This window comes from Dendropsophus ebraccatus, chromosome 4 (assembly GCF_027789765.1).
Source record: "Dendropsophus ebraccatus isolate aDenEbr1 chromosome 4, aDenEbr1.pat, whole genome shotgun sequence".
Taxonomy (NCBI): Eukaryota; Metazoa; Chordata; class Amphibia; order Anura; family Hylidae; genus Dendropsophus; species Dendropsophus ebraccatus.
Window position 1 is genome coordinate 32,836,656 of NC_091457.1, and position 7,667 is coordinate 32,844,322.

A 7,667-nucleotide genomic window follows, 5' to 3' on the forward strand; every position below is an offset into this window, starting at 1 on the left:
AAGAACTGGGTGTACCATGATGCGGTTGGCAAGCATAACAATACTTTGACCAAAATAAGCAGCAAAGCCCTCAACTTTCATTAAACAAATAGAGAAGTCCTCTAAGCCTTCAAGAGGACTGCACGTTTCACAATACAATGTTTGTTCATGTCTGTTTATGTTTGGTGTGTGTCAGCTCTGTGTAATATTCAGCCTAATGCTGGGTATGACATGTCTCTCCCTTAGGTTTTTGTATCCTGAATGCCCTTAGACACTTATAGTAGACAGTCATTAGTCATTTATAAAAACATGGTCAGGGGACAAAGGCGTCATAGAGGAGAGAGCTGGACAGATCTCATTGCTTGTTTAGGGATTTTAAATGTTTGCTTCAATGAGACGCAGCAACTGTGTACTTAAACCCCTTAACAACCCATGACGTACCTCGTCATGGCGTCGTTAGGGGAGTTCAGAGAGGGTCTGCGCTGCGACCCTCCTGCCACTAATTAGAACATTTAAATGCAGCTGTCAAACATGACAGCTGCATTTAAATGCCCTGCAGTGCCCCTCCGTGCTGGTCTAGTGGAGGGGATTCTCCCCTCTACGATGCAATCCCAGAGGGAGCATCCCTTCTCCTTACCTGGCCGAGCTTGTCCCTGGACAACACTAAAGTGTTCCTAGAAAAAAATGTCAAATGTTGGCAACTAGGTTTTTGTAGTAGTGAAATACAATCAAATGTTGTTGCAATGGGATCAATACATGTTGATAGTAGTGAAATACAGAACTTAAAGGACAATTCCGGGCAGGGAGATTCTTTGTAAAAGTGCCAGGGAGGCTGAAAGAAATAACATGCTCTTACCACATCACGACCCGGGTCCCCTCTCTAAGCAGGAAGCGGCCAGATGACCGCAGCGGCAGTATGTGGCGTCAGCGCTGGAGCCGGGAGGTGAGAGCACATTATTTCTTTCAGCCTCCCCATCACTTTTACAAAAAATCACCCTGACCGGAGTTGTCTTTTAGCCAGGCAAGAAATAAAAAGGATTTATCTGCATCTTTGTCAGTGTTTTGTTTTCTTTTTATTCTTTATGCTATTCTTATCTTCAAATTTTTATCTTTATTTTCAAATTTTATTTATATGGAGTACACACAATGATAAAGATGTCAAGAAGATTCAAAAGGTGCCTCTGTTTTACAGATCACCTATTCATATGGATTCTATATTGTATACACACTTTATATTGTTCTTGTAGGTCCAATAGGTAAGTTATATTAGAGAATTAAAATTCTCCTAGATTATGATAAATCCAAGTGTCAATATTTTCAGTATGAAAGTACCCTCATAGCCATCTGTTTGCTTTATGTTACAATAAGGCCACAAGTTTCACATACTAATCTTCAAGATCGAACTAACCTTCACCAGTATCCTGATCCTGATCTGTACCCATATTGTGTAACGTTAGATTGGCACATCAGAAGGCATTTTTTTCATTGACCTTGTGAGCAGCAGCAAATTAACATTGAAACTGCCTAAACTTGAATGATAAATTGCATTAAGAACGGATAATACCATCAGTGCCAAGTGCTACTGGTGTGTACTTGTCTGGGGTGAGGGATGTGGTTTAGTGGAGCAAGAAACTTATTAGCTATAATTGGAGAGAATGTACAATGAGAATACAGGATGCAAATCGGATTGATGTCATTACCTAATGGATTTAAAGGGAAACTAACAGCAGTTTAGAAGACTCTAACCAGCTGTTACCTTCCAATAGAGGAAGAGATGCTGAGGAAGAAGGTACTTTTCTTACCTTCATCTGCAGCACCGTTTTCCTTTAATCCTCCATTTTATTGATATGTTAATTAGGCGGTTCAATCCACCAGCTGCCTGTCCTTACAAATATTTATCTGGCGCTCTGCAGGGAGGAGCAGCCAGAGTGATGTAATTACAGAGCACTGCCCTAATACTCAGGGGCGGTATACCGAGCTCTGTAGTTTCTTCTTCAGGGCACAGAACCGCCTGATTTACATATTAGGAAAATGCAGAATTTAACGAAAATTATGCTGAGGATAAAGATAAGAAAGCTATCCTCTTCCTCAGCATGTGGCCCCTGTGTGGCGCACTGTGTTCAAGCCTTTCAGCGGAAGTATCTATCAGAAAGTTAGTCTCTGACATTTGTGAGTACATAGGCATACAATAGTATGTCGTCCATTGACTCTAGTTGTAAAAAGAAAATGGTACCACTTTTTAAAAATTAAATTTTACTTTTTTTCTATGCAGTGCAATATGCTGCACTTTTCTATATACTGTAGTAGAAAAATATACCTGCCTGATAGAGGCCAAAGACACATGTTTTCAGCCTCCATTGGGTGAATTAAGCCCTATAGGTATTGATGTAAATGACTCTTGGTCTTAAAATTATAAGCCTTGACCAGTAGATCTACATAAAGGACATACAACCCACAGTCGCCGTCCTTCTAGGCGCTGTCTGATGCCTATATAGTCTTCTATATGATTCTATTTTTACTAGTGCCCAAAATGAATACTTTATATAGTTATCTCAGAGACATCTCACCTTAGGCCTCATGCAGGAGCTGTATATTTAGTGTCAAATAGGGGATGGATTTAGCTCTTGTCTACTAAAACCTGAAAGGGGAAGGGTTTGCTATTATGTATGTCCTGTGTATGACCCACACTATGGGAAGATATACAGTATGTGTGGAAAATGATCACATGAAGTCTCTATGGGTAAAAATACACATAACAATTATAGAAAGCTGTCTGGGGTTTACTAAAAAGCCTCCAAATAAAGCAATCCATAAATAAGCTAGTACATTTTTTTACAGGACTATTTTGTGGTCAGTATTTTTCCTCAGTTTTTTATATCCAAAACCAGTGAGTTAAACCTACTCGGGTTTGCGCCTTTTCCATGGTCTAGATCCTCTCCTAGATTTTGCTTACATGTACTGACAAAAAATATGGGCCAAAATACTGACATGTAAAGTGACAGGATTAATATGATAGTATGAGCCATAAAGGCATTTTACCATCATAATGGTAGACGCTGTGCTCAATGACTGTGCTGCTGTGCATGTATAATTCCAAATACAGTGATTATACAATAGCAGCAAGCACAGTAGTCATATGATGTCAGCCATAATGGACATATAACACTAGCCAAAAATTACAAATATAATGCCTACCAAAATGCCCATACAGTGAAGTAACTGCCACAATAGCAGTTTGTAATTTACTTCTATTTAAAAATCTCAAGTCTTCTAGTACTTATCAGCTGCTGTATGTCCAGCAGTAGTTCCTTACAGTCTGGAGAGCAGGAGAGGTTTTCTATGGGGAATTTCTGCTGCTCTGGACAGTTCCTGATGTGGACAGTGAATTAGACTTGTGGCCTATGAGGCTATGGGAGCATGCCAATTATGCCAGCTGCCCAATGCAGGCATCAAACTGCAAGCAGTGTGGCACCACTGATGTGCTCAGTGTGCTTCCAGATGAAAGGAAGGCGCTGTTGCTGTTTTTAGGGGACATTATTGGCGTTTTGGTGGCATTACTGTTTTTGCACAATTCTACAAATTGCAGTAGAGCAGCACCAAAATACATCACAAATGCTACATGAGAAGAGAGCCACTTTCATCTACAGCACAAGTGTCAAACCTGTGAGCCTCCAGCTGAACTACAATTCCCATCATGCCTGGATAGCCAAAGCTTTTTAAGGCATGATGGAAGGTGTAGTTTTGCCACACCCGAAGGGCAACCAGTTTGACACCACTGATCTACAGCATCAGATCATTTATTTGAAATTATATAAGCTGCAGTACCAGGCACAGCCACAACTAAGTGTATGGTGCTGTGCCTGGGTAAAAAAGGGGGTTAAGCACTTGGAGGATGATTGCAGCTACTTCATTTAGCTGACTGGTGGGGACGCTGAGAAATAATCCATCATTATTACTGTCTCCTTAACCTTTTACATTTCTCTTTGCCATTGCTGCTTCAGGACTATTCAGCCAGTTACCAGGAGACTGATTATTACTGTGAAAAATTTGTACAATGGACAAGTAGGTCGCTCAGCACATCCTAATCTAAGGGAGCAAACAATGGTTTTTGCCTCCGTTCTTTCTATATTTATAGTGTTTCATATCCTATACAGCAGCCTGCTGTTCAGTGTACATTTGTCTGCTGGTAAATCTGCATACTGTCATTTATGTCAATGGACAAACCTATTTAGCAGAGAAAGTTACGGTGAAGAAACCTTTGAGCTTTCTTAGCTACTTGTAACAACATGTGACACTGTTATCTATTGCAGCCTTATAGTCCCAGTTGCCTATGAGTAACTAGACAGGGGGTTCTGGAAAAGTATAGAATGAGGATTTCTGTATTACGGTTGGTCTGACCACAGGTCTAATGGCCTGGACTGACAGCTGACATTCTGGGGCATGAGACCGGCGGTCAGGCCAGACCTTGAGGCCATAATAAAGCCGTATGGACCCCTAATCAGCTATATGCTTTCTATAGTAAATATACACACACAAAATACATCACTATTTGAAAATATCGTATATTGATAAATGATAGTATAAATACATTTGTATATATATACACATGTGAATAGCTTTACTGTGCAGTAACAAAAAGTATAGTATATCATACAAAGATAAATACATTAATACATGTTGAATGGATAAATAAATATAGTCTTTATTAGTTTTGTTTGTTAGCATTTCCTTAAAGGAGAAGTCTAGCCAAAATTTTTATTGAAATATTGTATTGCCCCTCAAATGTTATACAAATCACCAATATACACTTATTACAGGAAATACTTATAAAGTGCTTTTTTCCCTGTACTTACTACTGCATCAAGGCTTCACTTCCTGGATAAAATGGTGATGTCATGACCCGACTCCCAGAGCTGTGCGGCTGTGGCTGCTGGAGAGGATGATGGCAGGGGGATACTGAGGGACACAGGGCACTGGAGGGACACTGAGCATCCCCCTGCCATCATCCTCTCCAGCAGCCACAGCCCGCACAGCTCTGGGAGTCGGGTCGTGACATCACCATTTTATCCAGGAAGTGAAGCCTTGATTCAGTAGTAAGTGCAGGGAAAAAAGCACAAGTGTATATTGGTGATTTGTATATCTTTTGGGGGGCAATACAATACTTTAATAAAAAATTTTGCCGGACTTCTCCTTTAAGTAGGTATACTTACTACACCCATAGAAGAACCTTGGCTATAGCAAGAGCTGATTTTCTAGTTTTATGCACTAGTGTTATAGACTTAAAGTTGTACATTTGGGATAAAGATAGCTCAGACATTTTCGATAGTATATGAAAATGTCTACCAACATAGACTCAATATAGGAGATGTCTGATCACGGCTGCCAAACTGCTGGGACCCCCTGCGAGAACGGGCCTGAACGAAGTAACAGCTTAGCCAAATACAGCTCTTGCTGTATCTTTCCTATTACTTCTTAGGGTATTTTCTTATATGCCAGATATATGCACACATTTCTGTAGCTGAAAAACAACTTCATCCGTCTGAATAGCATTGGTTCTGCATCGTATGCATGGATTTTATGCTAGCCATATTTAGAGGAAATTTGTGAAAAACATCTCCTGTGGGTGAATATACCCTCCGTTTTTTCGATTTCTTTTTAGGTTTTACATTATTGATAATGAAATCTAGAGCTGTAAAACACTCCACAGTATTAGCCCCACTGATACTTACGGACTAGGGCTTTTCTGGACATTTGGGGTAAATTATTAGTTTAGTTGTTAATAGGGTATTCCTATCTAATATGTTCAGAATAATAATAAAAAAATGTCCTGTATGGTCCTGATGGCTTATTTCTTGTACAGCGATGCCCTTGGCTTCCTACATATGAGGGGAAGTAAGACAAGGCACTTTTTAAGTGAATGTGGCTATGCTGCAGTTACCTGAACATCAAGTGTCCTGGTACGTCAATGTGCACAAAAAAATGTGTAAAGAAGCACCAGCAGTAATACTCCTCCACCCTGAGGAACGCTTAGCATACTGGCAGTGGGACCGAACAGTGATGGTATACTAGCAATATGCTATCATTTATGACAGGTATAGAGGATAACTAGCTGATCATTCAGGGTTCAACTGCTGTGTGTTGTGACCCCCACCAATCACTGGAATGGACATAATTAAACCCCCCCCCCCAAATGAATGGAGCCGCAGTGCGCAAGCTTGACCCTGGGGGCTGGCATTGCACAGCAGCGTGCCAATGTCTTTACTACGCCGCACATGCACAGTAGAGCAACGTCTTCTCCCGCTGTACTGTGCATGTGCGGCGTAGTAAAGAGGTTGGCCGCGCAATGCCGGCCCCAAGTGACATCACAGGAGAACAGCGCTTTCAACTACGCCCAGAGGGAGGTGATTACAGCACTGAAACCTGAGCAAGACGAGGACTAGATGGAGGAGCCACACGCCCAGATGACTACTTGCCCGTAATTTACATACAGCGGGGGAGATTATGAAAGTAAGATTACAGTTTATATACACATGGGACGCAGGCTACAAGGGTATGTTTGGGAAGCGTGCTGGGTGATGTACAAGCACGTTTCCATAGTGTTAGGGACGTTTTGGGCGTGATTGGTTCCTTTTTAAGACAATAGCTATGTTCTGCACTTGGCAATGTGCGAAAGTCCCATGGGAAATCAATACAAATGGATTATGTGTGCCTTAGCTCCATTCATTTGGGGGTCAATTGTTCTCCTAAACCCTACTGATCAGCCGGTTACAAGATAGGAGATAACAGTTAATCTTGGGAACACATCTTTACCGTAAATGCAGGAAAATACTAGGACTGTGTATACATACACAGTATGTGTGTAAAACAAAATCAGTATCTCATTTCAATCACAAGAATTACATTAGCATCAACGGGTTACTTTACATTCACGATTTTGGAATCTCCCAGCATTTCTTGTCCTGCTGGTTTGCCTGCACCAGACACTGTATAGTAATCCAATGTATAATCTGTATAATATTATGAGTTTCTTATATAAGGAGATACAGGCTGGCTAGAGATTGCAGTCCTAAATTGCAGGAGAACCTGGATTTGCTATATTGAACAGAGGCGAGTCTAGGTGCAGTCCACAATTGTCACAGCCCCAAAAAGTACTAGCGTCTAGCTATAGCCACTAGTTCTTGTGATTCACCAAAAAATGTGGTTTGCACCTGGACTCGAATTTGTTTAAAGGGCAACCATCAGCAGGTTAAATTAATCTAATCTGCTAATAGCCCCCTATAGTGCCTGTGACGTGGAGGAAGGTAAGAGACGTACCTTTCTCCTCCATGTCCTGGGCGCTAAAGGGGATCTCAGAAGGTCTAACCTGCTGATAGTTCCCCTTTAAGGCGGCCAATCCAGGTCTGGCCTACAATTTAGGACTGCAACCATCAGTCACAGCCATAGCACTGTGTGTAGGAGGACTCCCTTATGCTAAGAAAGTGTGAACCTGGCTTAAAGGTTAGTGGTATTACAGTGTTCCCTTTCAGCTCACACTTGATAGAACAAGCTGTCCCCAGTCCCATATACTCTAATACTCCTGTTGATATCCTTGATTATGAATGTTAGGCGTCTTTATGGACATTTGTGACGTGTATCTAGGGTATAAGGCAATTTTGAAAGTAACACCGTCAACTGTTAACTACATACAG